The 8,375-nt window shown below is 38.2% G+C and overlaps 1 long non-coding RNA gene across 1 annotated transcript in view; it reads right to left on the reverse strand.

Annotated features, from left to right (window-relative positions):
- LOC309852281 overlaps positions 1-8,280 on the reverse strand; it is a 260,224-nt gene extending 251,944 nt beyond the window's left edge. The window contains exon 1 of the long non-coding RNA XR_014305155.1: positions 8,195-8,280. This is a non-coding gene — a long non-coding RNA (uncharacterized lncRNA). The remainder of the gene's footprint in view (positions 1-8,194) is intronic.
- Positions 8,281-8,375: the final 95 nt, after the last annotated feature.

Raw genomic sequence — 8,375 nt, forward strand, 5'->3', positions numbered from 1 at the left:
AGTTCTATCTATAAGTCAAATGTAATTATGCAAATACAGAATCCCAACAAATGAGGTCATATGAAATAATACACCTGGTTCTTTCACTCTAATCCTTCAAGGAAGACTGCTAATGAGAAAAACACAATAAAAATCAGCCCAAGTGAAAGAGTGACTTAAGGTTCTTCCTACAGGCTTTATTCAAGGATGATTTTCTGAAAAGATCTGAAATCTCTGGAATGGAGAAGCTGACAAAAGAAGGAGGCTTATGAAAGGAAAAAAATAATTACTGAGGTAATTGGCAAAAGAGAAAATGAATGATTAACTACCAAATCAGTAGAATATAAAGCACCTAAAGTTTAGAAAAAAACATGTCACAAAGGAATGTCTTTCTCTGACTTCACTCGAATTACTTCCTGCATGGGCCACATTTTGAGTGCAGTCACCAGAACGGTTTTCAAGAATTTCAAATATTAATTGGGTTATTACTTAGCTTGAAAATATATATAGCACAGTACACTTAGCACTACAAGATAATGATTCAAGATGATTCTCTTAAGAATAGTTTCCTTTCAAATTAAACCTCCTAATACTTATAATAAGTATTTCATTTGTAAATTGCTACTTCTCAGACATGCCCTATTAAAATACATCTTGAACCTCTTCCAATTGCTCAGCCTATACTGAGTCATCAGGAAAACCTAACCTGTTAAAGACAAAGAGGGGTTTTGAATAAAGCAATGTTGAAAATTAAGTATTTATTTTTTTCTTGATTTTTAATGCTATTTTCTGCCTGTCATGAATGCCTGTAACATGGAGAATTACATAAGAAGCAGGAACATTCTTGCTGTCAAACTTCTCCCTGATCAACAGTTTCAATTTTTCAAAACAACATGAATAATAATAACTGTAATGGTAATTATTATTTTTAATGATTATTATCATTGTTATTACATTAAAACTAGACCCTTATTTTTGGTTTTTCTTCTATTATTTTATCATCCTTCTACAAATTACTTTTATTTTTTTTTAAGGTTTTATTTACTTATTTGTAAGCAAGAGAGAAAGAGAGAGTACACAAGCAGGGGGAGCAGCAGAGGGAGAAGCAGACTCCCCGCTTAGCGAGGAGTGAGATGTGGGACTGAATTCCAGGACCCTGGGATCATGACCTAAGCTGAAGGCAGACACTTAACCAACTATGCCACCCAGGTGTCCCTACAAATTAATTTTAAAATTGTTTTGCCATAAATCTTACGATGAGTTATTCATGGGTAAATGATATAGAATTTATGTCTAGTAAAATAATTTTTAAAATTTCTCCTTTCAACACACATGTTTGACAGCTAGAGAATTACTGGTCAATCTCACTGATAACTGAATATTAATGGGAAATACTAATAGATCTTTCTCTAAACCAAAATGCCTCAAAACTCTCAACACATATTTGGAATTTATAAGCCATGAAATGCTTAACAGAATTTTGAAATTTTCAAAGTTAAAGTGTTATACCTTGACTTAACGGTTCAGAAAACCTAGGTTTTAGAAATTAATTTTCTTCTTCAAATTTCAGGTTATTAATTTGATAATGTTTCCCATGACACTGCTGATGATTCCACTGGTAAATGAGCAACAGCTAAGGGCCAAATATGGCATTAACTCTTCCCAGTGAATTTTCTACGAACAATGATGCCCTTGTTAATTTTTATTTTTTAAAGATTTTATTTATTTATTTGACAGACACAGATCACAAGTAGGTAGAGAGGCAGGCAGAGAGAGAGGAGGAAGCAGGCTCCCCACTGAGCAGAGAGCCCGATGCGGGACTCGATCCCAGGACCCTGGGATCATGACCTGAGCCGAAGGCAGAGGCTTTAACCTACTGAGCCACCCAGGCACCCCTGCCCTTGCTAAATCTTAAGATTCATTTCCTATCTATCCAAAATATATTTATAAATATATATAATTACACACATATATATATACACATATATACACCTATATGTGTGTGTGTGTGTGTGTGTGTGTGTGTACACACTGTTGAGACTCACCGTCGCCTCCCTCCTCTCCACCTCCTTCCCCAATTTAATTCTCCTCCTTGGCCTTTTGGAAACTGAGAGTTCTGGCTGGCTGTCACTCAGAGTCCCGGTTCTGAGCTCCTCACAACCTTGGGGGAAATTTTATTCCTAACAGACCTGAACCATTTCACGGATGAACCTGATCACCCTGCAAAAAGCTTAGGTTCCCGTTATTTAATTTTATTTATTTATTTATTTATTTAGTGGCAGCATAGGGCAAGAAGGCAGTGCCTTTTTTTTTTTTTTTTTTAATTTAAAAAGCCAGAAATTTTAAATAATTGCAGGATGCCCCCTCTGCACAGACAGGAATGTGTGCAGGTGAGCCAGTAGAGACCTAATTCCTAACTGTCTACTTAAAAAGGGAGGGAGCAGAAAAAAAACCAAAAAGCTTGTGTTTGGGGTGTGTGTGTGTGTATTTATTTCTTGTCCCCTGACGACTGAATGTATGCAATGCTAACCACAGTGGCAAAAACAGCCATAACCATTACAACTATCACTTAGGGATTCACGATATGCCAAGTAAAGTCATAAACTCTTCCCAGAGATTTTCCAATTTAAAGTTGTTTTTTTCTCTCATTCTTCCCATCATTCCTTCCTTCTTTCTTTCCTTCTTTTCTTCCTTCCTTCTACAACCATGGACCTAATTCAACCATGGATCTAAGACTAATGAACAACAGTTCCCACTCTCATGAAACATATTTCTTTGTAAAAAGGGAGTAAGGCATGGCACAATGAGGAAATCAATAAATACATAAATAAAGTAATACTAAATTCAGTTAGTGTGTAACACTCTTAAGTCAACACAGCTTGGAAAATTGCTAGGAAGTACCTGTTTGTGAAGGTACATGTAAAACGAAGGGGGTTCTTTACATGCAGTGGTCAAGTAAGATCTTTCTGGGGACATATCATTTGAAATGTATCCTGTATGTGGCAAAGGACCAAGCCATCTGAAGGAAGAAACTTCCAGGAAAAAGAGACAACAATTAAAAATCTTCAAGGTGGATATGTCTGGTATGTCAGAAGGAAAGCAAGACCAATGAAACAAGTTCAATGTGTTGTAATAGTCAGGAGCTCTGATGTGTAGGATGCTGAAGACTATAGAATGAAGTTTACATCTTACTGCCAAACTGGCATATAAATAAAAAATCTATTAAATGAAAGTTATTAAGATTACTTCTGCATTAACTTTAATATTTGTTGTTGCCATATCCCAATGATATTTTTAAATTCATAAAATTCAGGTATAAATATTGTATCATTTGATCTTCAGAACAGACCTGGGAATAATCTATGAACTGTATATGGGGAAACTGAGCTTGAAGAACTAGCCTATGGTCAAGGAGTTACTGAAGTTTAAACCTAGGACAAAATCCCAGGGTTTTGGACTGCTTACATTCTTTCCACTATACGAAGCTGATCTTTTGAGTTCCAAATCAAAATCAAAATAAAAAGTATATGAAAACTTGGGTGTTTGGAACGGATTTAAACTCAGGGACTAGACTATAACATCTATGAGTTTTACAAATATTTACATGCTTATAATATTGATTGAAAATCAGATGATCAATATCTAGAAAATTCTCATCTCCACAGATTGCACACCCAATACAAATTATAGATAAAAACTATTATTGAGATAAAATATTGTAGGAGTCTTTCTTTTGCACATATTGTAATTCAAAAAAGATGCCAGATTGCTTGGAACTTCAAGTATTGATGTTTTAATGAGTAGACTATTTTCTCTAGTGGAGCACATCCAATTAAATTTAGCATTCAGTCATTTGCTAAAGGAACAGTCTGCAGCTTCTAAATGATTCCACTTCTCCTTTGCTTCCCCCCCCACCCCATTCCCAGATGCCAGTTTGATGACTTGTTTGTTTTTCTAAGAAGCACTGAATTTCTCACTGGAATACATATTCATGGAAGAGAAGTCAAGGGTCTACCATATTTAGTAGCTCTCCACGTTTTTTCTCAGATCTTCCCAGCCCTTCCTCTTTATTTACCTTTCCTCAAATTCCTCAGGACTCCATCTTAACCTCTCTTTGTTTCATTCGTTCGTTTGGTCATAAAGGCATCAAACGCTTACTGAGTGCCTATCATGTGTCAGACACTATGCTACAAACCAGTAAACACCAATGGATAAGGCAAAAATCCCCACCTTCCTGGAATTTTACAATTTATTATGAGAAATAGGAATAAAAAGGACATGACTAAATGTGAAATGAAATATATAAAGGTCATTGTTGTGAAGTAAAAAATAGGGAATAAGATACAAGGAAGAGGAAAGCAGTCATTTTGGATGGGGGATTATAAAAGATATTTGTGAGCAGAAGATACTTGCAGAGGGACATGAATGGGAAGCAAGACACAGAAAGATGAGGAAAAATAACATTCCAGGTAGAGAGAAAAGACCATGTAAACTCCTATGACACAGATGAGTTGAGCATCCGATGTTTCTGAGGAAAAATAAGCAAAGGAGAGAAGGGTTGAGGATGTGGTCAGGAAGGTAGGCAGGGCAAGAAAATAATGGAGGTGAAGAGGCTCCAGGGCAAGATTTGGAACAAATTTTGACTAATGTGGCATATCACTAGACAGCTTCGAATGGCAGACTGATGTGTTCTGATTTTCAGTTTTAAAAGATCATTTTGGCTTCCAGGTGGAGAATGGACCTGGGGGTACAAAGACATACTAGGAAGGATGTGATTTCGGTAACCCGGGAGGAAAATCATTGTTGCTGAGTAGGGTGTTTATTCTGAAGCTGGGGAATTTGCTCAATTTGAGAACAATTTTTAAATTAGAGCAAATGGAGAGGATCTGATTTTGGACTGCATAAAATGAGAGAGTGATAAAAGATGACACGTGTGGTTTTGGTATAGATATGGTAATCCCCTTAAGATGGGACAAAGCTGACAAGAAGATGTATCCGGGGGTTATAAAGGTAGAGCAGGTCTTTGTGCAGAAACCAAGATACTTTCATTCTTTTTGAAGTGGTTAGATGCATATGTGGTACCTACATGGAAATATGGGATAGGCAATGGACCTATTCCATTCAGTGGTCAGAGAGGGCTCTTTGCTATTGAATTCAACTTCATCTCACTAGTAAGACTCTAGGCTCAATTCCTTTTGAATAAAACACTGGCCAGAGACTTAGGCTCTTATGCCCAGATATCCTAAGAGTCTGGTCCTAGTCTTTGTTGTTGTTGTTGTTGTTATTTTGGCTTTTTTTTGTTTTTAAAGATTTTATTTATTTATTTGACAGACAGAGATCACAAGTAGGCAGAGAGGCAGGCAGAGAGAGAGGGGTAAGCAGGCTCCTTGCTGAGCAGGGAGCCCAATGCGGGGCTCCATCCCAGAACCCTGAGATCATGACTTGAGCCGAAGGCAGAGGCTTAACCCACTGAGCGACCCAGATGCCCCAGTCCTAGTTTTAAAAACTTATGGACTGATAAAAATTTATGCCTTAGTCTTCTAAACTAAGGAAGGTCAGGGAAGAAACCCTGCATTTGAAGGCACAAAGTTATAACCTGATAGTACACAGGGATGACCCCTAGAGTCCAGTTAAGTAACTCCTTGGTAAAAAAAAACATTTGTTCAAATTGTCCTCTATCATTTCTCCCTTAGAAAAAAATTAAGCAGAATTTTCACCCTTCTGTGATTCACACATTCATAAACCACTTCTACATCCTAGAAAATTTTATATTCAAAATGTCACAGGTAAGTACAAAAAAATACAGTAAGACTCACTAAACTTATTACTCGTTCTTTTTCTCCTTCTTATTCAATTTTGCTTGTTTTTTAAGAACATTTATACCCTTGGGATTGGAGGGTCTTTCAAGTGTATTTACCACAGCTAAGTTAGCACCCTTTAAACCTAAAAATGAAGAGAAAAATGATATAAGTTGGAAGATGTGGGCAAGCTAAGTAGGGGCAGACCCTCTCAGTACCTCCAGGTGGGACAAAAAAAAGCATATTTTGTAAATCAAAAACACTTCCAGAGAAAGCTTCCCACAAAGCAGTTTAACATAATCCATCAGTGGTATAATTACAGCAGAATCTACAGCACAATAAAATAAACCTATAAACCTTAATCCATTTCCATACAAATACCTTTACTAATGAAATCAGGAAAATGAATAAAAACTATGTACAATGGCAGGCTGTGCTCAAAAAGGCTCAAAAAAGGCTTCCTTTCCACACAAGTTCTCCATAGGTCTCTAAAATATTATGCCATTTATGCAATTACAATCAGCTACTATTCTTAGGGTCAAAGGCCCCAGCAAAATAAATGGAGATACTGCTTCAGTAAAGATGGCTCAATCAATCTGGAAATGTTTCTGCTTGGAGGATGACATACTCTAATCTGTATAGCAGACAATGGAGTTTCATTAAAAATCCTGATTTCACAACTCATTATGTGATTGTCACATGCATGCATCCTGTCCTAATCTTGGTGGTCTAGGCTTTGTATTTCTCCCAAGTACCAGCCGCTGCGTTCCACTAGGAAAACGAGCATAACACCAGCCTTTCGTGCTTGTTCTGAGAGCAGTGATTAGGAATATCGTAAGGAATTCAAATATTCTGATCTTCCAGGAAATAACAGCATCTAAAATCAGGACCAATAGGGGCAGATGAATGCACAGAAAAATAAAAAGAAAAACTAACACAAATAATAGGGACCGGATCTTGATAACAAATACCCCTTAAAAATCATCACATCCCCCCTTGCAGGTGTGAGAGTTTGCACGTCCAGCTCCAACCAGGGCCTAAACCCACTTTCGTTAGCTTGGTTAAGGCAAAAATACTTCCTTTCAAACAGAGATCAATAGTCAATAAAAATATCCGTCTACATTCACTAACATTAATGGCTCCACATGGAAGGCATTTTGATCCCTGGGTAGTTATATCTTTGGCAGCAGCCCAATTTCTGCTTATAAGCTTCAATTAAATGGTGGCAGGAAATACACGGTAGACCTGCTAGAAGAAAACTCACATTCAGAGGGCAGCCGGTGTTGGATATAGCTGGGAAAATAATGTCAAGTAACAGTCTGAATATTGAGGCAGGAGTTAAAAAGGGAGCGCAAACAATGTTTTGTAAGTAGGAATGAACAAAGACAATAAGGAGTGCCAGTCAAACATGGATTCAAGCAAGGCATTCAGACCAATGCTGTACAGTCATTCTCCCTTATTAATGGGGGACCCCTTCCAAATCTCCCATCGGATGCCTGAAACCATGGATAGTACCCCCTTCCATACTGTTTCCTATACATGTATACCTAGAATAAAGTTTAATTTGTACATTAGGAACAGTAAGAGATAACAACAATAACAAAATAGAACAATTACAACGATATACAGTTGGCCCTTGAACAACATGGATTTGAATTTTGCCATGGGTCCATTTACACATGAATCTTTTACAGTACAGTACTATAAATATACTTTTCTTAAGATATTCTTTTTTTTTTTTTTGTAAAATTTTACTTTTATTTATTTAACAGAGGGAGACACCTCGAGAGAGGGAACACAAGTAGGGGGAGTGGAAGAGGGAGAGAAGCAGACTCCCCCCAAAGAGCTGAGAGCCCAGTGCGGGGCTCAATCCCACCAGGACCCTGGGATCATGACCTGAGCTGCAAGCAGAGGCTAAACGACTGAGCCACCCAGGTACCCCCTTAAGATTTTCTTTCGTTCTTTTTTTTTTTTTTAAGATTTTATTTATTTATTTGACAGAGAGAGATCACAAGTAGGCAGAGAGGCAGACAGAGAGAGAGAGGAGGAAGCAGACTCCCCGCTGAGCAGAGAGCCTGATGCGGGACTCGATCCCAGGACCCTGAGATCATGACCTGAGCCGAAGGCAGCGGCTTAACCCACTGAGCAACCCAGGCACCCCGCCTAAGATTTTCTTAGTTAACATTTTTTCTCTAGCTTACTTAATGCAAGACTATGATGCATAAAACAACAAAGACAATACGTATTTATCAACTGTTTACATTACTGTTTACTTTCCCGGGGAGGCTTCCGGTCAACAGGTGAGGAGTAGTTAAGTTTGTGGGGAGTCAGAAGGACGGGGCAGGTTTGGGGCTGCGCCAAAGGTCGACGCTCCTAACCTCTCTTTCAAGGGTCAACTGTACTTTTACTAAAGTTACCTGAACGTGGTCTCTCTCAAAATATCTCACGGCGCTGTAATGTACTCACGACTGCCCGTCTGAGGTCGGGAGATCTCAAAACGCCGGCAGGAGGAGTCCTTCACGTGGTGAAAAACACAGGATTTGTGGGTAGAGTCAGGCTGCTATCGACCTTCCGACGATTCGTCAGGAGGAGGCTCCC

This window comes from Mustela nivalis, assembly GCF_964662115.1.
Source record: "Mustela nivalis genome assembly, chromosome: 18".
Classification (NCBI taxonomy): Eukaryota; Metazoa; Chordata; class Mammalia; order Carnivora; family Mustelidae; genus Mustela; species Mustela nivalis.